General features: G+C 39.9%; 1 protein-coding gene across 12 annotated transcripts in view; it reads right to left on the minus strand.

The window, feature by feature from the left end:
• Positions 1-22,315, minus strand: part of Sox6 (SRY-box transcription factor 6) — a 550,047-nt gene that overhangs the window by 371,687 nt on the left and 156,045 nt on the right. For 7 of the 12 annotated variants that reach the window (XM_029537982.1, XM_029537988.1, XM_029537977.1 and 4 more), the window contains exon 1: positions 2,392-2,472. The exons of the other annotated variants lie outside the window; for them this stretch is intronic. The gene's annotated coding sequence lies outside the window, so the exon portion shown is untranslated. Of the gene's footprint in view, positions 1-2,391; positions 2,473-22,315 lie in introns of those variants that run through there. 12 annotated transcript variants of the gene reach the window in all.

Here is a 22,315-nt window from a genome sequence, read left to right on the forward strand (position 1 = left end):
AGGGAGGGAGGGAGGGAGGGAGGGAGGGAGGGAGGGAGGGAAAACTTGTTGGTCTCTGGATTCACTCAGAGACACATAGCTGAGAACTTGCCCTGGCATCCCTCTGGGTCCCTCCTGTTGACTTGAGCCAAGGCCTGGCTGTCTCTGCTAGGTAGTGCCACCACTGCTGATTTGTTATCTTGACTCTACCAAACTAGACTACTGGTATATCCATGAAGTGTTTGCCAGTGGACTGAGCTGCTGCTGCTAAACTATAAACTGAACTGCTGATTTCCAGACAACACAGACAGGAATGAACTGCTTCAAGGAACCTTTCTAAAAACAGGTCCACTTTCCTCCCCACCAATCCCCACCCCCGACCCCGCTATCTTTTCTTTTCCACTGTCTCTGGTGGGGGGTGTTTAAACCATCATTAAAAATAAAGTTTTCAAAAATTGAAATTACATTGGAGGCTACAAGAAGTAACTGGAAACTGGTACAGAAGCTGGATAGGAAAGGCTAGAGCTGCAGCCAAGGCAGGTTCTGGGCAGGAGGCCCTTGATGCTTGGTTGTTGTTGCTTGTTTTGTTTTGTTTATTTGAATGAGAATATTGTGGGAAGTCAAGGATCCAAAGATCGATAAGTGAGGATCTCAGTACTACACAATGAATATGAAATACGAGTCAAGTTTAGGAAGAAAACAAAATGAAGCATCAACTTAATAAAGTGGCTGCCTCTGGCATGACACGGCAAGACTGAGCAAGGCTTAGACTTTGGAGTGACATTTCACTTCTTATAAATGTATAGCATATTTAATATGCTATGTGACATAATTGATCTCATTTTATGGCTGAAATTCCACAGTAACATTTGTCAAAGAATTAATAAATGCAGAGAACTCCATGGTTAGTTCCCTCCCCTTCTTCACTGGTCCTGAATTTCAAGACAAGCATATCAAATTCAGGTATTTCCCCTCTTACACATCCAAGTTCCTGACCCTGACTCTATAGACTTATACTATCAGATGCTAAGGAATCGTTAATTAGCCTGACTTTTGTTTTAGCATCTACCTTAATCCTAGCAAGTTCCCAAGAACCACAGTGCTAATGTGAGGATTAAGTGAGCTAAGACATTCACTTACCTCTAAGAACTACAAACATTTAACTAATATTCTTATTTCATTTATTATGCTCTGCTGTTGCCAACCCTAAATATAGGCCAGGACATGAGAAATAAACACAAGCCAAATATGTGGGGCTCTATGGTGTTCTGGCGTTCTAAACACATACTTCTTGCCTACATTCAGATACACTCAGACACGCGCACACATAGCATATGCTTCCAACTTGAAATTCATAATTTTTTAAAAGAAGACTTTTGTACTCATTTTAGGAATTGACTGATAAAATATTAATTTGAAGTGATATCATTATCATTAAAAACATACTTTCAAAAAGGGTTCATTTGTTGGACACAACTGCATTTTGAGGTAATTGACTTCTAACCATAATAGCCTCATATTCAAACTGTTTATTATACAAGCTTTTTAGAATACTCATTATGCTCCATGTTACATTTTAAAGGCTTACTTCTGTAGTATCAGGAAAATTTTCAACCTTATAGAATTGAATATTGACATCAAAATTTCTTCTTCAACAGGAGCAGTCTTTGGTGGAAGAACATTATTAAAATCCTACCTTTCCACTTAATTTCCATTGTACAAATAGCACAGATCTTCTCATTTCTCTTCCATTCCAATTCACAGATACAATAAAAGCTGTCTTTTAAAAGGACTTTAAATTAAACACAGCAAGGAAATGAGTCCTAGGACCCTGAAAATATCAAAATCTATGACAGTTTTTGTTGCCTCATTGTCTGGAAAATATCTCAGTGAATCTTTATGTGAATGTTATACTTTAAATTGTATTTAATGCCAGAGAGTCCAGCATGTGTTCTTGTGGGGGGAAAGGCAGAAAGGAAGAGGGGGAAGGAAGGGAGAGGAGGAGGAGGAGGAGGAGGAGGAGGAGGAGAGAGAGAGAGAGAGAGAGAGAGAGAGAGAGAGAGAGAGAGAGAGAGAGAGAGAAAGTACGTTTGCCACTGGGGATTCTTCAGTTTATGTTACTTGAGGTTTGGACTTCGATTATCTTACTAATCATTCCGCCATGCCCACTTCCTTGTTCTTAATCATCAATCTAATCGTGTGTTTTCAAAATTAAATATATTTATCCACTCATGCAAACACTTTCTGTGACCTTCTACTGACAGAGTGTACAGGGATCTATCTCATCGACAAGAACATTTGGAACTTCTTAGAATGTTCTAGCGGCTTTTGAATTCATATTAGACGTAATTGTTTACATATATCAACATTCTACTGTTCAGAAATGAATATAAAAGGCTATGTTTTACTTACCAAGCTCTGCCATTCCACCCCACCGCCTGAACAATATTATCCACTCTTCGGATACTCATTCTTGCTAAGTAAAAGGATATTTCTTCTCTAGCTGGATTAATAATCAACTTTCTAGATAGTTCATTTGTAATTCTCTTCTGGTTAACCCTTAGCACGACAGCAGTCTGCCTGCCCAGCTCAAGCTAATCAATTTACGAAGTGGGACAGAAAAGAAAAAAATTAATCATGCAGATGACAAATAGAAAGTTAAAAAAGAGAAAAGAAAAAATGAGGGACACTTTGAATTAGGCCAAAAAGAACCATCTGCCTCCAGTTTTTCACAAAAGGTATAAATGTTTGTTAGGGATTACAAAAGCACTTGGGTCATAAACACAGGAAGCTTGAGAAAAACCTAGCCAGTTTATAGCACCACAGGCCAGTGCATACCAGTCCGTGTTTACTGCTTTCTTGCATGCAGATAAACACAACTGGACTCCTGAGCATGTTTCTTTTAGCAGGAAGGTCTGACTTTCAAATTCTAAATGCTTTCTTCCTCTCCCAACAGCAGTAGCCACTAGGTCCCCTATCCCACAATAAGTGCTTCCTGACAATTTAGGGCAATTTTCTCCCAATGTGGTCTGCAAACGCTTGACTCTGATCTGGGATGCTTGTGAAAATGTAGACACCTGGGCCCTCTGTCTCCAGTCCTAACATGCCAGGAAGTTCTCATGGGATTTTAAAGGCTTAGAAAACTCACTAGAGGAACCATTTCTGACCTCCTGTCAGAGACTCCAACACAAACTCTGAAGATTAAGAATTAAATTAGTTACTCTTGCTGCTGTTCGTGTGACTTTGACCTTTTCAAGATTTATTTTTATGGTTTTTTTCTATTGTGTGTACCATTGGGAGTGCCATGGAGACCAGAGGCATAGGGTACCCCCTTGAACCAGTGTCGCAGGCAGTTGTGAGCTGCCTGACATAGATGTTGGGTACCAACTCTAGACATCTGCTAGAACAGTACAAATACTTAATCACTCAGTGATCAATCTCTCCAGCCCTATGACCTTGACTTTCTGCCTTGATTTTTAGACCCTGACATTCTACCTTGCTTTATTATGTGTAAATGGGCTGTCTGATACCATGACCCTTCCTTCTAGGGTATTGGCAGCTGTCCATATGCAGACCACCCAGAATCTAGAATCTATCTTTTAGCTCTGTTTGGTGGCTAAGGTCTGACAGTGGTCCTAGCTCCAGACAGACTTTTTTCTTGGTCTGCTTTATGGAACACTTTAACTCCTCTTTTGTGCCTCATTTCCATAATGGTCTATACTTGCTGGTGTCTATTGCCCAATCTCTTAGCTGACACACTGTGCTTACTGCGCTAACTTACTTACAAAGCTATTCCGGGCCTAGTTTGCCCCTCTGTACCTGCTCCCATGTATAGTCACATCCAGAGATGGAAATGAACAACTAACTACTTAGAAGGTGAAAAACAACCAACCAAGGTTCGCATGGTGGATAAAAGCCTGGTAAGAATGAAGAAAAACAAGGACAGTCAAGAGCAGCTAATGTTCTTGGGAAGTGAAGTGACCACCCCAGGAAAATAAAAGCCAAGAGCTTGGTCTCGAGCCAAGCCTGTGACCCTTGGTAGGACAGAAGCCCAAGCAGCAGGAGTAAGGCTGCAAAGACAACTCAAAGGACATAGCAAGATCATGTCTCAGAAATAAAAAAACAAGTAAGATTTTAAACTTGTCTCATTGTAAGCATTTGCTATTATTTTCGTGGGGTCTACTAAGGTTGGTAAAAAAAAAAAAAAAAAAAAAAAAAAGATTTAATTCAGAGAAAAGGTTATAAATTGACTCAAACAGTGCTGACCCAGTAGAACCCAAGTAACATGAATTCCCATGCCTCTCTACCAGTATCTAAATTTGGGGGTCTAGACTCTCTGTTTTTCTGTTTCTCAGTCACCTACAAAATTAATATAATAAGCCATGTCTTTTGCATCTTTTGCTGCATTTTTGTGATTAAGGAATCATGATCATTGTAAATGAAAAACTTTGAAATTACAAATATCATATAAATATGTGATATAGCTATTGTAGCTAATAAGTGGTCATATATTTTATGATTTTAAAAGATTATAACTAACATACTCACAAAGGACATAAAGAATTGTTTTTGTTGGCTCATATTACTATCATTGTGAAAGGGATAAATATGTAATATAGTATGTTTGTGATGTACATGTGCATAGTGTGATATGTTTATATCCATGTATGTGTGTGGTATATGTACTTGTTAGTGTGAGTGCATATATCTGTACATGTGGGAACATGCACAAGTGTGAACACAGGTGTCTTCCTTCAATCTCTCTCCATCTTTATTTTTTTAAGACAGGGTCTCTCACTGAACCTGAAGTTCACCTAATAGGATAAGTTGTCTGGCCAATGAACTTCAGGAGTCAAATTTTCTCTGCCCATTCCTCTAGAGTTGAGATTATAGATGTGTTATCACATCTGACTTTGGATGTGGTTCCTGGGCTTCTGAACTTAGGCTCTCAAGCTTGTGCAGCATACACTTAATCAACTGAGCCATCTTCCTAGCTGATGTTACATTATTTTAAGGATTGTATAAAATTAACCCAGTAAAAACACTAAGCAGGAGCTAGTGGAATGTTCATCCCAAAGAAATGTTGAAAAAAGAACCAATATCACTTAGTAGCAGGATATAGTAAAATCATCCCAAATTTTAACCAGAGAATCTGAGACTGCAAGCAGATAAAACCCTTAGGAGGCTTCTCAGAGGACGCTGAGGATGAACAAAGGGATGATCTGAAACGACAGGGAGAGCGTTTGACACACAAAAGCATCTACCTAATGCCAGAGTTCAGATGACCTCATGTGGGGAATCACAGGAAAACCTGATCAGTAATCAACACAGACAAATATTAATGATGGCACTCAATTAAATAATAAGTATTATCAAAACTGGAAAAACAGGATCTGGAGAGGTGGCTCAGCATTAAGAGTGCTTATTGTCCTTGCAGAGGGATGGGGTTCATTTCCCAGAACCCACTTGGCAGCTTATAAATGCCTGTAACTCCAGTTCATAAGGAATTCCTGCAAGTATATGGCTCTCATAGACTCATGCATGCTCACTTATACACATATGCATACATTCAAAAATAAGCCTAAAAACTGGGAAAAACTGGAAGTCCTTGATCATTGTACTAATTGGTTATAAGTGTTGCTAGTGTGTGTAATAAATGCTTAACTTGAAATCCATGAAATAAGCATGTCTATTTTCAAATTTCAGTTAATTCATTCAGTATTACTACTGAGATTCAGAAATGGTGTTCTACGCATGAAGGATGAATGACTACAACTACCCACAACCCCCTGCTACCACAAAGTTGGTATTCTGATGGGAAAGAAGGTTAAGAAGTTCAGGAGATACTGAAAACCAATGAAGCCTAGAAACATAGATAGCACCAGGAAAATCAGGGATGCAGTGCAAACAGGATAGTCAAGGTGAACCTACTAGGGAGGGGACAGCTGAATAACAAAAGGGGAAGTGACAGGAGTTCATGGGCTACTGCAGACAAGAGGGGTTGTTTCCTTAAGGAAAACAACCACTGTGTTAGAAATAAATAGAAGAGAGTCTTCCAAATTAACTTCTGAGTGACAGTGAAAATTAAAAAAATAATTAATTTCATGGTGAAACACAGTATGGTGGACTACTGTGTGCAGGCACATGAGGAAGTCATTTTAAAGTCCTAAAAAATTATTAACATGAAAAGAATCCAATAAAATGATTCCAGTATTAAAAATGTGCCTATAGTATGATCCATGCATGCAATTTTTTCCACCCAATAACTATTTGCCAAGTGCCTAGGATAAGTCAGGTACCACACTAAGCATTAGAGACAGAACATAAATAACTATCCATGTTCTTTCTTCTCACACTCAGGCATAAAAAAGGCTGAAATAAAATATACCTAATGTCATGGTGGGGTAAATTTTCTTTAATATGAAATAATAAGGTAAGGACATGGGTCATTCCCTTTTATGTCCGCACTCAGCAAAAAATTTCTAAATACTTTTTAAATGATTCAAAACATAAACTATAGCATTTATATTGATCATATTAAATACCATGATTCTATATTTGCTTTTGAGTATTTGAATATAGCACAAAGTTACAGTACAGCCATAATCTCCCAAATCTATACTACATTTTGAAATCATGTAACAAATTTAATGTCTCCAAACAGCTAACTGAATAACCTCAGGCCACTTTTTACAGGCACAAAAACAAGAAAAAAAGTAATAATTCTGCCACTGTATAAAGAAAGTGTTAAAACCATCAGTTATACTAATAACTTGAAAGCACATCAGAAAAAGGCAAGATGAAGAAAGCCTCAGGACCCCGGTAACCAGGCCTTCCAAGCAAAGCTCATCCCCCAGGGTTACAGAGATGGAATCCTAAACTGTACTACCATATTTGTTTTGTTCCTGGTACAGGAAGTTCCATTTCTGTAAAATAGAACTTCAATAGTTATCAATTTTTTTTTCTCTGAATACCACTAGCATTCCAGATTTACCAGCTTCACCACACCTCCTCTCAGCCACTCAGAGAACCAGGAAGCAAGTTAAACCTGTTTGAATAATGCTTTCTCTCTCTCTCTCTCTCTCTCTCTCTCTCTCTCTCTCTCTCTCTCTCTCTCTCTCTCTGTCTTTTAATTCAGGTTTTCATATTTAGACAACATAGCATCCCCTTTAGCTCTAAAAAGCTTGGACTTCCTTGGGCAAGTCATTTCCATCTTTCTTCATGTTTCAAATGTAGAAGTGCAACTAACTGGTGGCAAAAGTCTTACAACTCTGGAGTTTCATGACTCAGCTATATCAAGTGTACAACAAACAAAAGGAATACAGCTTCTCCAAAGAACAGTGGTGACTACAGGGAGGAGGGCATGCTGGGCAGTGGGAGACCTGGGATAAGAGAGAGTCTCCACACTCCCTGACCAAGTTCAGCTTCAACTAGATACAACAGAGAAGAAAAATGAAGGTGTCAGAGATCATCAAAAACAGTCTTTTTTTGTTTATAAACTGCAACAGTCCTTCCTTTATTCTTTCTAGCTCTACAGAGAGAGAGAGAGAGAGAGAGAGAGAGAGAGAGAGAGAGAGAGAGAGAGAGAGAGAGACTAATATAGAAGGAAAAGAGAAGTCATTCATTTCACTGAACTACAAGTATTGTGACCCTGGGAAGGGTGATTTGGTTTTGAGGATTTTAAAGAAATGGTGCTGTATTCAGTCTTTTTCTATCACCATCCCCATATACAAAGCCCCTAGTAGATCCTAAAATTGTGGCATTTTCTTATGTACATAAAAAAATTGAACTGCTATTGCAGCAACATCTAAACAGTTTCCTGTAAACTTTCTGTGATGGAAGTCATAGAATTTATGGTAAAACCCTGTGGAGTGCCGAGACAAATTTCTTTCATATTTATCATTCATTTTATTCCGTGTGCATTTTAAGGAAAACCTTTTAAGGGTACCAATAATGCAAGAAAGCGACAACAACTAAATTTATTGTTAAGTATCACATCACTGGTCCTCCCGGGAGCTCGAAGAGAAAGCTTAAATCAAGCTCCACATGCTGGAGAGGTTCCCAGAGATGTGCTGGCCACAGAAGCAACCCATCCAGTGCACACTGGAATCTCAGGATGGTGACAAAGAAATACTACTCTCTAACTGAAACAGATTGGAGACATCCCCTTTCTTTTCTCTTTCTTTTTCTTTCTTTCTTTCTTTCTTTCTTTCTTTCTTTCTTTCTTTCTTTCTTTCTTTCTTTCGCATAGTACAAATTCTCTCCCCCCAAATCCCCCCCCCTCCTGTTTCACCTGACTAAACTGTAGGTATTTGTCCCATCACCTGACTTAGGGGCTGGCTGGCTTGAAATATTAGAGAGAGGGAGAAAAAAAGAACACAATCTACCATTGTTTCCCCAGACAACGACCTTTCATGTCCTTGAGGCTCACCATGACCTTTTCATCTTTCCTACCCCAATGGTCTCTCCTAACAACTAAAACTGCACTCAGTTGGGCTGAATTCCAGATTGTCATAAAAAGAACCCTGTCCTTTCAAAACAAAACCAATTTTTACACCAAGGTGGGGGAGAAACACAAGTCCATTGTTCCCTCCCAGATGGAAGTTGGAGTTACTAAGGCAACTGCTCTAATCCTCCTTTTTACCACCTTTTTCACATCGCTGGCCTATCAAGTATGCTACCTTTTAACTCATAAGCTCAAAAGCTGGTCGTCTAACTGGCTGCCCTAATTAGCTACGATTTTCACACTACAGACAACATGATGAGCTAATCGAAATTTGCAAAATAATGACGTACCTCCAGCAAATATTCCTCCTCCTGAGGCCCAGTCTTAGAATAACAATAATGAGAGCATTATTAGAGAAGGGCATTAAAATGCTGCACTGCTGCTAAACAGAGAACTTAATTGTTCTGGTCTTGTCCATTGAATCAACAACCTATTGTTGTGGACTTGAAAAATAAAGGACTTGAGAATGGGTGCCATGATGATTGGTCTGTGGCCATACCGGCACTCTGTGGAATTGTTTTCTTTTCAAACTCTTGATGGACTAGTAGCTTTGTTTAAAAGTAACATAAAAGGCGATTGTCTGGACTTAAAAAAAAAAAAGTCCTATTTATTGAAATCCTTAGAAGCAGTTGCATACATTTGTTCCTGACCCCTGAGATAAAAACACAGTGATCATAATACCACCATTTGTGGAGTCCTGTCACCACTGCCTACAGTTACTCGAGATAAGAGACTGTCTTTTCTAGCTACAGTAGGAAGGAAGGAAGTACTTCTGAGCAGAAAGCAGAAATGATGAAAGGTCAGATCCCGGAGAAAGCTCATTACTCTCTGAAGAGGGGACTTTAAAATAATGCCAGTCTAAGAACCCTGTGTAACTGCAAGGAAGAAGCACGCAGCTTTTCCTCCCTGCCCACCCCACCCCCAGCCCTCGAGATTCCTGCTTTAGTGAAAGACAATTAAACTAAAATGATTATTAAACAACAGAGACCACATGTCTGGGGCAACCTGGAGGACAAGAGACCTAAAGGCTTCCAGGTCTCTGTGCTTGTGCTCGCCTCTTGTCTGCAGCAGGAATAATAAAACCCTGGAGTTAAAGGTTAACTACTGTAGGATTCTTAGCAGAAGAAAAGCCCTGTTTACACATTGGAGAAGTGTCTTCCATATGGAGCCCTGGCTTGCTTTCTGTGAGGTCAGGCCAGGAGCTCCATGTGGAATGGTGGGGTGGGGATTGATTTTGTTCATAGTATTGGGGGGGGGGGGTCTATTTTTAAAGCAAGTAAAATCTGTATTATATTGTAAAAAAAAATGTATTACATTGTAAATAAGACCTCTTACTTCATTCAGCCTGTGCTCTGCTTCATTCGTCTTCATCTTGTTAGGCTAAATTAATTAACAATCTCACTGCTGCACACTTTCTCTTTTCATTACATCAGATAATGGTGGGCATGTGGAGAATGCCCTCGCCACGGGAATTCTGCAACTGCAGGGCCAGGGAGAGTTTCTAGGTATCAGTGTAGTAAGATTCTCCTGTAAGTATTCATTCGGTGTGCCTTTTAGAGAGTTAACATTCAATTAAGCACCCAAATCCTTAATATATTATAAGAAAACCAGTTCCAAATAAAAGAAAAACTAAACTGAAAGGTGCAAGATACTTTAAACACACACACACACACACACACACACACACACACACACACACACCCCACAACCAAGTCTCACTGTACATTTCACCTAAAATAAACTTTCCAAATTTGGCAGGTGTGTTTTCCTAAAGCACCGTGAGGCTGCATGGAAGGTTGAGAAGACACACCCCACACTGTTCCACCCCTCGCTTTGGAATGTCTAGCATGTGATAAATGCATGATTAGAATCGCACTGGTCAGTCCCATTATTTTAAATCTATGAGTGCAATGTAGTCAGGACTTTTGTAAGTTTCCTTTTCATCCTGAAACCCTGTGGCATCTGGGACTATGCAAATGGACAAAAAAAAAAAAAAACATAAAGCCCTTTTTAATCTTTTCCCTCATCAACCGGTGCTTCTTTCTCCAATCACAGCTTTGTGCGTGCTATCTTCCTGCACGCATTTCTTATTTAATTAAAACAGACACTGACAGAAGGACATGGATTAGTACTGTAATGATGCATTTACTCAGATTAATCGGAGGCTCCTTTTAGAGTAATGGCTTAAACAAAGAACAAAAGGAAATTGTTATGAAACAGCCTTTTATCCCAGGCAAAGGTCGCATTATGAGGTTTTTAATTTTGTCAGCTTCTGTTATGCTTTGCCTTGCTAGTGGAACATGAGAAGTGCTTTTACCCCCAATAAAGCCAGTTATTATAAAAACAGCCATTAAAGCTGCAAATTAAAATGTCTGATTTTAAAACAGGTTACTTAGCTTTCAAAATCCTCTAATTAGCATGGTGTGCATTGTTGTGAAGAAAAGAAGACTAAAAAATGCTAATGACCTACCGCCAGGTGACCAGCGCTAAATAACAAGGTCCTTCCCAAGGAACTAGGTGAGTTAACTACAGGATAAATAGTAAGGACCTTCCCATGGAACTGGGTGAGATTACCAAGGGCAGGACCTAGCCCATGTTCCTCAAGCACAGCTCCAGAAACAGAAGGCCATAGCTTCTGAGCATTCTGCAAGGCTCTGCCAATGTTCAGAGGACTCTCAGCCAGCACCTTTTTATTTCATCACAGAAATGAAAGCAGACTTCTTTCTCGAACAAAAGAAAAGGAAAGGAACTAGCAGTGCTGTACAAAACACATAAAAACAATAGCTTTCTGATTTGCAAGGTCAAAGTGCAAAGTAGAGTCATGTGCCCAATAAAACTTGCTCCGCCTCTTGTCAACCAACCTAACCTCTCTTGGGTAAGCTAGACCTGCTGTGTCTGGAGTTAAGTTTTAATAGCTCAGTCTATAGTCATAGTATTCATCTACACTGTGCTATCTTCAAATGGCCCAGAGATAAAGTGGGTTTTACTTCTCTCTCTCTCTCTCTCTCTCTCTCTCTCTCTCTCTCTCTCTCNTCTCTCTCTCTCTCTCTCTCTCTCTCTCTCTCTCTCCAAAACTGGTTCTTGGTTAAAGTTACTCTTGACTAAACATTTTCAGTCATGTGTCACACAATGACAGGGGCATGGAGTTGCCTAGCTGTACATCACAGATGCAACAGTCATCTCATGGGGTTATACATCACACTAGCACACATAGGATCTCTCACTATACAGACAGCCATCATAAGCCTGTAACTCATGTCATGTGTCCTATTGTATGTACTCAACTTGATGACTTACCTGTGTCATTCTTTAAAATTACATAATTCCATGTTCTAGAAAGCTACTCTACATTGGGTCCATGCACAGACTGGGGAGGGAGTACCTTTAAATTTTCACAAAAAGAATAACTACTTTATCCCACACTAGTACCACCGAATGCTTTGCTCTCTGAAGTTCCTGGGTCCAGCAGTGGATAATGTTCCCTTTTACCACATCCCGGCCAACAAGAAACAAATTGTCAGTGGGATAGCAAGAAATGAATAGTTCAGTATCATTAGTGAGGGTAGTTGAGTTACATACTTCAGAGATGGGTTATCTGAGATTATATGAAATATTTATGGCTACAAGAACAATGAAAAAGTTTGACCATTGCAAAACTTAGTAGCTTAAAATAAGTTAATTCATGTGTTTGCAGGCCATCTGATTTTAGATGAATCATAAACTTACCTTGAATGGCTAGGTTTTTGGTGCTCTAGGATGGCATGGTAGGAAAAAATGGGGTCTCTAAACTACACTCCCTACATCTCATCCTTCATTAGTAGAGCTCTATCTGACCAGTCTGCAAGCCTCTTCATGTGAGGCATTTGCTCACATCCCATTAGCTAAAGAAAGTTAAATGACTAATGCTTCCCAGGAGAAAAAGAATACTGTGAAATTTCAAGGCAAAGGCTTTGACTATGAAGACGAATAGAAAATAATCAGGTCTTTAAAATGTCAACACTAGCAAAGAAGTCAAGGTCATTTAAATTATGCCTAAAGCTCTGTAGAAGGAGCTTCCAACTCATTCCATTCTAACTAATGTTGTCTAGACAGCTGCTCAGAATTGACAGAATTTCCATTTTGATAGTGAGAAAAAGCTCTTCACAAACAATGAACAAACAGTCCTCTCACATTTGTCCCCACTGATTCTCAGTGAGAAAACATCAAATTTGAAGGCAATCCTAAAATGTGGCCTATACAATATGTATTTTTATGTTCTGATGGTCTTGAACTAGCTATACCTTAATAAAAGAAGATTTAAAAACTACAAACTTCTGTTGATCTGAATCTCCCATGCTACACGTATTATCATCTATGGAAAGATATAATACAGTGGTTCTCAGGTTGCAACCTGTTTGTTGTGGGCCCTTTGGAGATCTAAGTACCCCTTCACAGAGGTCTCCTAAGACTGTCAGGAAACACGTTTACATTGTAATTCATAACAATAGCAAAATTACAGTTATAAACTAGCAACAAAAACAGTCTTATAGTTGCAGGTCTCCACAACATAAGGGACTGTATTAAAGGGCTACAGCATTAGGAAGTTTGAGAATCATCGACCTAACAGGAGATGAATCTATTTCCTCAGCTCCACATTTCAAAAAATATAGTTTCCTTCCACATTAAGAAAACAAACAAACAAACAACCCAAATAACTGCTAAATTGTAGTCCTTTACTATATAGTGCTTCAAAACTACAAGATCAAAATTAAGTAGTATTTGTTTAAATTGCTTTTAAACCTCAGTCCAGAGCACTCCCAAACCTACTGTTCCTCCAGCATCTTCAACTATGATAAAGGAGAACAAAGAGAACTGACCTAAGGCACCTCACAAGACAATTGAAGACAATTAAGAAGCCAAGTTGGCACTCTGTAAATTCTGTTTTTGATCTTAGAGGTGAAAGAGTAAGAAAGGTAGCCATAGTGACTGTGCTCACTTCCTCAAGTTGATCTGTCAGAGACACTATTTAACTCTAGTATCATATTTAAAGCCAATCACCAGTAAATCTACTCACAAATACCTACCAGTAGTAGGAGTGATAACTATGCAGGGTTACTAAACCCTGTGGCAAGGGAACTCAGATCCTATAGCATTACTGAATACTTTCTCCTGTGAGCAACTAAAACAGCAAAGTGAGGATCCAACATATTCAGACACTGATCCCTCTGAGCCAGAGCTGATAAAGGCTGCCAGAAATAAATAAATAAAAGCCAATGAGATGGAAGAGTAGAAAACAGAATACATAGGTGGGATAACTACTGCTATCAACATTTTGAAAAATTCATATAGAAACCTATAACAATAGAAGTTTCCTAAATTTATATATATATATATATATATATATATATATATATATATATATATATATATATATATATATATATATATCATATAATGGGAGGCTAAAACCCAACTAAACACCACACACTAGCAAGTAAAAATACCAATACCAGGAATGGATTACCTTTTTTTGAGCCCTTGGCCCATTGGGTCCCAGAGTCCTCCAAACATTACAGGCTATTTCCAGTGCTTTTTATTACCCTCTGGAAGTTAACAGTGAGATGTGAGATCCTATTGCTGAAGACACCACATATTTGAGTCATAAACATGGAAAAATCAAATGGGTAGTGAACTGGAAGCATAATCCCTACTAGCTAGCCTTCACAGTGCTGGAGGGGCTAAGCACACAACTAAAGAAGAAAGGTAATCACCAATCTCACCCAGCTGTGAACTCTGTGAGGTAGCCAACCACTTTCCACCTATATTTAAAGCCTTCTCCACAAGATGGACCCCATAGCTGGCACTTGTATTACAGAGACACAAAACAAAACAAACAAAAAACAAAACAAAAAAACACCTGTGATCAGATAAGCCATGGGCCTTTGGGGGGAAGCTACTAGTACTCTGCTAAATGAACATAACATTAAAATGACTCCTAATGACTTGCTGTTATATCCGTAGAACAATACATCATTCAACCCATATCAAAGAAGCTTATAGTAGAAACAGAGAACCAAAATTAGACAACATGCAGAGAGCAAAAACTTTGGAGTCTTAGACCTAAATGGGACATCTGTATCATTCCCCTCTCCTCAAGGCTCTGGCCGTTCACAGAAGAAGGGACAGAAAGACTGTAAGTTCCAGAGTCTGTAGATGACTTCAAGAAAATGGCATTTTCCAGACACACGCATGTATGGCAATTGTGGAAGTATGCACAAGATTTCTGTAAGCTCAAGCAAGACAAAATCCTAGCATAGGCTCAGGGGAGGTGGGCAATGAACCCCACCCTTCCCTGAGGAGTACTGACATTTGGTAGCTTCTGTGAAAGATAGGGAGGTGGCTTGAATAAGAATGGTCCCCATAGGCTCATATGTTTAAATATTCAGCCTCCAGTTGGTGGAACTTTGGGGGATGGAGTAGGAGGTATGGGCTTGCTAAAGACTTGTTGTGGAGTAGGATTTGAAGCCCAGTTCAAAAGGTTTTAGAGGAGAACAATATCAGTAACTAGTCCAGAGATGATTCCTTGATTTTAAAAAGATAAAAGAAAAAAGGTAACTATCTACTGCCCTTTGTCCTAACAATTTTCCTGAGGTTAAATTGAAAGGCAATGGATTAATTTCTTCAGTAGAAGAGATTTCAAGATAGCTTAATATTGACTGTATTGTATGGTTATTAGTAATCATTCTCATATAGGTCTTCAATAAAAAAGAGCAAACAGGGCAAAAAGAATACAAAGTGTACAGTTTGAAAACTATAAGAGCACCAAGAAAAGTTGATATTGGAGCCAAGGCTTGTGCTGAACAAGATAAGGAGACTAAGAATAGGCCTGACTTCACTGGATAGAGGAAGGGACGCCCTCAGGGCAAGACCACACCCAGCTAAGCTTCCATCTTGGGAAAAGAGAAAACTTAAGGAATTTTCTGCTCCAAAAAGCAATGAATGCTGTTGCAAATGTGATGTAAGGGGTGTAGGCTCATTATCTCAAGTGGGTAGCCAAATTTGTCAATGTTCTCCATGCAGTTATAGCTTTAGAGTCATGCGATAACATGATAATGGGGTTGTGGATTCTTTCTCCAAAGTTAAGGAAAAGCTGCTGAGGCCAAAGATATGGCAGAGAAGTCCCTGCATGGAGGCCCCAAGAGGCCATTTTGTGAAAATGTCAAAGTGAAGCCTGTTTTGTGTTGGAGACTCTAAGACATCAAAGGTGTCAGAGCTGTGGGGTGTCTGCCATGGAGAGCTGCAAACAGAGAGGGGAACCAACCCCAGAGAGAGAAGTATGTTGTAGGCAGCAAAACTGGAAAGAAGAGCTATCTAAGCCCTCTGACATCAGACATGGAGCTCCAGGATTTGGAGTTTGCCTTATTTGATCTTGCTTTGGTCCCTATTTTCACACTATGATCTGTTGTATTAACAGTTTCCTCAAAAATTAAGACATTCCATACTGCAAGGAAGATCCTTAAACAGGAAGGTAAACAAGTCAAAATAGCTTCAGGAAGTCCCCGAAACTGACCAGATTCACTAGACTCTTCCCTGTTAGAGTAATGTGTAAAAGCTGAGAGCCTCTGAGACTAGAGGAACAGAGCTACAAAGACTGAGAGGCCAGATTGGATGCCTGGAAGAAGCAGAAACCAGCTGAGTTGCCTGGAGGACTTTTAAGTCAACTAAGGACATTCTCCAACCTGCTGAGCTGCCTGCAGACGATCACTTTGTGAGCTGTCACCCATATTGGACTAGGCTTTGGTGAAGCAGCTATCTTTTAGTCATCTCTGCTCCTGTTAAGTAACCCTAATAACACTCTTCGGTTCACCAAGCTGTACTTTGGTGGTATCTGGACTGTTGTGGGTTTACTCTCTGGGGTGAATAGATGTATGTATTCTGTCTCCTTAGAAAAAGTTTTGTCACACAACATAATTGGCACCTGAACAGGGACACAACAGAACAAAAGATGAGTTGGAGAGAAGTGATTACATGATCCTGGCCATTTATGGGCAGCAACTGCGGCTATTGCTGAGCACCCTGAGGGAAGAGCATCTATGAAAGATATTCCGATAGAATTGTGCTTTCCTATATAGTGTATGTTCGTGTGCCTTTGTGCTTTGACAACAGTTGCATGTTTCTTACTATGAGTAGTGAGATATGCAACTAAAGCTGAAACATCAGGATTAGGGGTATCTGTGGGCAGAATCCCAGAATGGCAGTCTTCATCTATGTGGTATGGGGTGGCATGTCTGCTTGGTGAATGGGATCTACCTTGTGAATACAGAAACACCCTGAAAACAGTTAAAGGTTTAGAGGAAATCTTCCAGTCTTCGAGATTTGTATACAAAGATCAAGAGTATTGGCAGCAGCAGGAAAGGTTGCCTGTCCTCTGTCCTATGCAGTTGAAGATGCATCTGAGGCTGAGATAGTACAGGAACGTGTTTATGTAAAGAAACAACTGCAACAAGAAATGGAGCTGAACTGCAAAGAAGACTCTCAGTCAAGCAAAGCTGCAAAGATGACTCTGAGACCAGACCAAATGCCTAGAGAAGCAGAAACCAGCCTAGTGCCCAGAAGAGGTTTAGACCAACTAAGGGGCCTGGAAAGAACATTCTCCAACCTGTTGAGATGCCTACCAGATGCAAACATGCTCCCAAGTTCCCAGATTTGTGAGGTGTTACCCATGCTGCAGTGGCCTGGTCTACAGAGTTAGTTCCAGGACAGCCAGAGCTATACAGAGAAACCCTGTCTCAAAAAACCAAACCAAACCAAACCAAATAAAACAAAACAAAACAAAGAAACAAAACAACAACAACAAGAGTAGCTGGCCAACACTAATTGGGGAATGCGGGAGGGAGGGGAAGATGTGGGGTTCCGCAACTTCTCTGGACATAGAGGCAAGGGGGGAATCTAGGACAAGTAGGAGAAGAGGGAATGTGAAGATGATCAAAATGCATTGTATAAAATTCTCAAATAAATAACTAAGATATTATTTAGAATACAGCAAGACCAGCAAATCCCACTACTGCATCTAAAATAAAAATAAAAGGGCAGTGCTTGCTGAAGTTCACCCAAGTGGAAAGGGAAGCACAGTGAAGCCATGTAAGTGTTCTTGCTCTTCTCCATCAATTAAGAACTTATTTCAATGAGGATTTTGTTTTAAATCAAAGCCCTAAGTTATGGTTTGCATTTTGTCAACAAGGACAGCATGGGACAGGCATGCAGCTTGTGCTGCTTTCCATGGTCTGATCCTCCATCCTCTCACCTTCATCGAGTTTCTGCCATTGGGACAGCAATCCAGGCCCACAGAACAGAGGAGGAAGGGAGTCCCCAGAGGAGTCAAGTGCCATTATGTCCTCACTGACACTGGGTTCTAAACAAACAAACAAGCCTCGTTCACGAGCTGGGAGCAGGTCTTCTCTGGAAGGAACTTGACTGAAACTTGAAATTCCTATTAAAAGGCTCTTTGGTTTGACAGACAGGCAATGTGAAACCTGTGGTATCAGAAAAGGAGAGAGCCATAGAGGAAAAGGTGGAAAATGGAAGAACAGTCACCTCTGAGTATCCAGTACCTGGCATATAGCACAAGTCCCAATACTGCACTGATTAAAACTGTCACACTTTTAGAATAGGAAAGGATTCGGGAGAGTGAGCACATTTGCTCATTTGTAAGGAACCACTGGCCACAGCACACATGCATGAAGCCCAAACCTGAGCGAAATCCCTAACTTTCAGTTAGCTTTTTCACAAAAGGAGAGGAACCACAGCTACATCTCCAGACATAGAAGCAAAATGGGGTTGAAACTGGCCCCAAGAAGAGACTTGCAGGGATTTGGGTGCCATACATGGCTCAAAATGACCAGGAGCTGGGAGGGGAGGGCCTGAAAGAAAAGCTGCACTGTTTCCACTGTATACAGAGGAGCTCAGTATAACTCCCATTAGGTGCAGGAACCTTCTCTTCAGTTACCCTTCCCTGACATTTCTAAACCTGCTGTTCTCATACTCCGATCTGACTGTTCTAACAGCCTTACGAGAGCTAACCAAAGGCAGAAGCAGAACGGGTAGCCCTGCTGTTGTTTGGACCAATGGAGACATTCCGACTTCTCCATCTTCCCTATTGCACCTTCCTCCAGCTCTGTGTCCCGCACCATACCACCCCCGCCCGATGACAACACCAACAATATCTTAAGCTGATGTTTCCAAAAACTTTAAGGATAAAATAATCTCTCCCAGTTACATATATTTAAATTGCAAAGTCCTCCAAGGAAAGGTAACCTGGGAGTCCTTTGCAGGCTAATGGGTATATATGACCCTCAACATATTTTACAAGGCTAGAGTGTTCTTAATTCCTAAGCAAAATTCAGATGCTATAAGAAGAGAAAATTATGACTAATCTCATTTATGAATACAGATGCAAAGCATTTTTCTATTTTAACCAATTCTAAAACTGAAAGAAGGTAGTTTCTTTTTTTAAGATTTATTTATTACTATATCTAAGTACACTGTAGCTGTCTTCAGATGCACCAGAAGAGATCTCATTACGGATGGTTGTGAGCCACCATGTGGTTGCTGGGATTTGAACTCAGGACCTTCGGAAGAATAGTCGGTACTCTTAACCACTGAGTCATCTCTCCAGCCCAAGAAGGTAGTTTCTATGTCATTTCTGCTACATGGTTCAGAAAATCTGCCAGTAATGGCATATTTACAAATCAAAGAAAAATTCTAAGAAAATATAAAAGGCCTTTATAATAGTTCATAGTTATCAGGAAAATGTCAACATGTATTCCCACAGAAGACAGGAAAGAAACAAATCTTCACATGCCTGTTGGAAGGAGCACCCTAAGGCCTTTGGGAAGAGGCGGCCTTACTGCTAAGTCAAAGCCCACATGCTCTCTCTCCTTTGCAGGGGATCTAAAACACTAACAGTAAAGAAGCAGAACAGTGTGCACACAGAGTAGGAATGCAGTGCAGAAATAGTTTTTGAAGAAAATATCTAATAAAATAAGTTTAAAAAAAAGAAAAAGAAAAAGAAATAGTTTTTGGTCAAAAGACCACATTTGACTAGGTGGAAGGTATAGATGATAAGAATGAATGGTAACAGGTATGCTAACTAGCTTAATCCTAACATTTCACAGTACATACATATTGACATGTTCTCCCAAATTGCAAATAAGTATAACTTGTTAAGCTAAATGAATTTTTAAAAATAATATATAAACCTTATCTAGTTTTTAAATATAAGGAAAGATACACTTGGGTTCCCATGCACATCTGTATGAACATGGTGAACAATCTGGTAAAAGACAGTGTACAACATTAAGTAAAAAGCAGCGCTGAATCACAGACATAGTCCCATCACTACTAGATGATTTGTGTAAAGACAAACTGGAGCTGGGAGTAGTGGTTCCCATCTGCAATCCCAGCTCTTGAAAGCTGAAGGAGGAGCACTGCAGAGAATCTGAGATCAGTCTGGGACTATGAATCTGAGACTGTCTCAAGAAAGGAAGCGACAGCAGTGTCACATACATGAGGGCGGAGGGAAGCTTGTGGCACGGTACACAAGGTTTCTTCTTTTCTCCTCGTTCTTGCAGTGTTAATGCTTAAACAGAGATGATGATAAAGCTGCAGAGTCTTGCTATATGAGTCTCTCCTGTCAGCAGTTTGTGGGTGAGAAAGACAGATAGTGAGGGAAGAAAAAAAGGAAACAACAGAAAAAGCTTCAATGGAGAGGATAAGAACTTCTGTCAGCGCAGGGCTGGGTTAAAATTCTGGGTCATTTAAGTAAAGGGTAAATTCTTCTTAATGGCTAGAAATAAAGCGTCATATCCCGTCTCTAAGACACTCCTGTGGCTCAGGAACAATGTCTTCCAAACGTGCTGTGGGAGGGGTGAACAGGATGCGTCGATCCCAAATCACTTCAGTGTGAGTGTTAGTCTTCTAAACCAGTAGTCAGCACCCCAAACTGTGCGCAAGATCATGTCCCAGAGGAACCTCTACACCCCTGAGACTTCTGTCTGAGACTGTCAGATCTGAAGGCTGCGCTTTTCAGGCCCAGGGAGAAAATGGCCAACCTACAGCACTGGCACTGAAGGCTTGCAGGGTAAAAAAAAAGAGAGAGAGAGAGAGAGAGAATTTGATTAAGGATGTACTGATGTAAAAACAGGAAAGCCAGGATGCTATTTCTGATGATGTTTTTAACTTTTAAGCAATAAAATCATACAACAGAAAGGCCCAGTGTCTGTTGAAGAGAAGCACGTATTAGCCTGGTCTAATACATGTGTGTTTCAGGTCTTATTAAAACACACAAATGGACAACTCCTAAAAGGCTATGTAAATAATATATATTAAAAGCATCCCCCTTTAAATACAGTTTATTAAAAAACGAATAGACTCCCCATAGCTACATGTGGAGAGTAATTTTCCTCTCAAATGCAGATTATTTTTTTCCAGACAAACATTAAATCTGTACTACAGTACCTATTCCTGTTTTGTTTTTTAAACTAGTAAGATCGGTAACTTGAAGCAAATCCATTGCAGTTGATCTTAACTAGAAATATATAGTCATGAATAGGATTAGCATATGAAAATGTCACACATAGGCAAATGAAGTACAGGGCTCCCATCCTTGTAGAAGGCAGACAGCTAACAAAAATGTCAAACTGAAACAGAAGTTAATATTCAAAACATAATCAAATTTCAACTTCTTTTCCTTAAGGAAAGGGAAGTATACTTTTAACCAAAGAGGAAAAAATCCATAAACTTTTCTATTTTCAAATAAGCTGAAAGTCTGAAATTTATCTAGCTATATCATCTTGTTTGCATTCTGTTCTTTGACAATGCTAATAAAATCATCTGGCAGTGGCTGTTTAAACAGTAATGACTTTCATTACATCACCCACACTCCCTCACACTGCTAGAAAGGGAAGCATAGTAAATACACCACAATATGGGGTGAGTATGTCAACACCAAAACGGTGTTCCAAGAGGTCACCCACATCAGGAGTGCCGGCTTTGGTTCCATTTATTTCAAGTGATAAGCACCAATTCAAGTGGCTTTAATAAAAGTTACCTATGTGTTCACATAAATGAGGAATCCTGGCTTCTGATAGTGGGACTCAGTCCCAAGATGATCTAAGTTAAGAGTCTCTCTCTCTCTTCCCATCTCCCTCCTCCTCCCCTCCACTCCCTTCCCCTCTCCTCTCCTCTTTTCTCCTTCAGGCCTATTTCCCTCTGTGAAAAATGACTACCTGCATCTCTATGTTAGTAAACTCAGTAGAAAGATACTGCTTTCTTCTCACTAATTACCCCAAGATTGAGTCCTTCTGTCATGACTTAGACAATAAGCTTATTTCTGTGTTAATCTCTGTGTCCAGGCACATGGAATGGAATGCCCACTCCTTAGGAACTGGGCAGGTCAGGACCTCTACACCTTAGCTACCTGGGGCATATGAAAGGCTTTTTCCTAGGAGAAAGCTAGGGAAGTGCTAGATAGGAACCTCAGGAAACAACATAGTACATAAGAGTATGCTTTTCTAATAATGGGGGTGGGACTGCAGACCCAAACTATTTATCATAACAGTAGCTGCAGAGCAAAGGCTTCTTTGAGTTGTGTCATAAAGTCCTTAGAACACAACTATGAACCAACAGTTCTTGCTTTGATAACTTCAGTTCTGTGCTCCGGATTCAAAGATGAACACTCCAAAAAACTGCTTCTGTCCTAAGTTTAGATTTATACAACACAAAGATCTACAGGGGCATACATGTGTAGGTCGATAGACAGACAGACGGAGATGTGTGTGTGTGTGTGTGTGT

The sequence above is a fragment of the Mus pahari genome, chromosome 1 (assembly GCF_900095145.1).
Source record: "Mus pahari chromosome 1, PAHARI_EIJ_v1.1, whole genome shotgun sequence".
Lineage (NCBI taxonomy): Eukaryota > Metazoa > Chordata > Mammalia > Rodentia > Muridae > Mus > Mus pahari.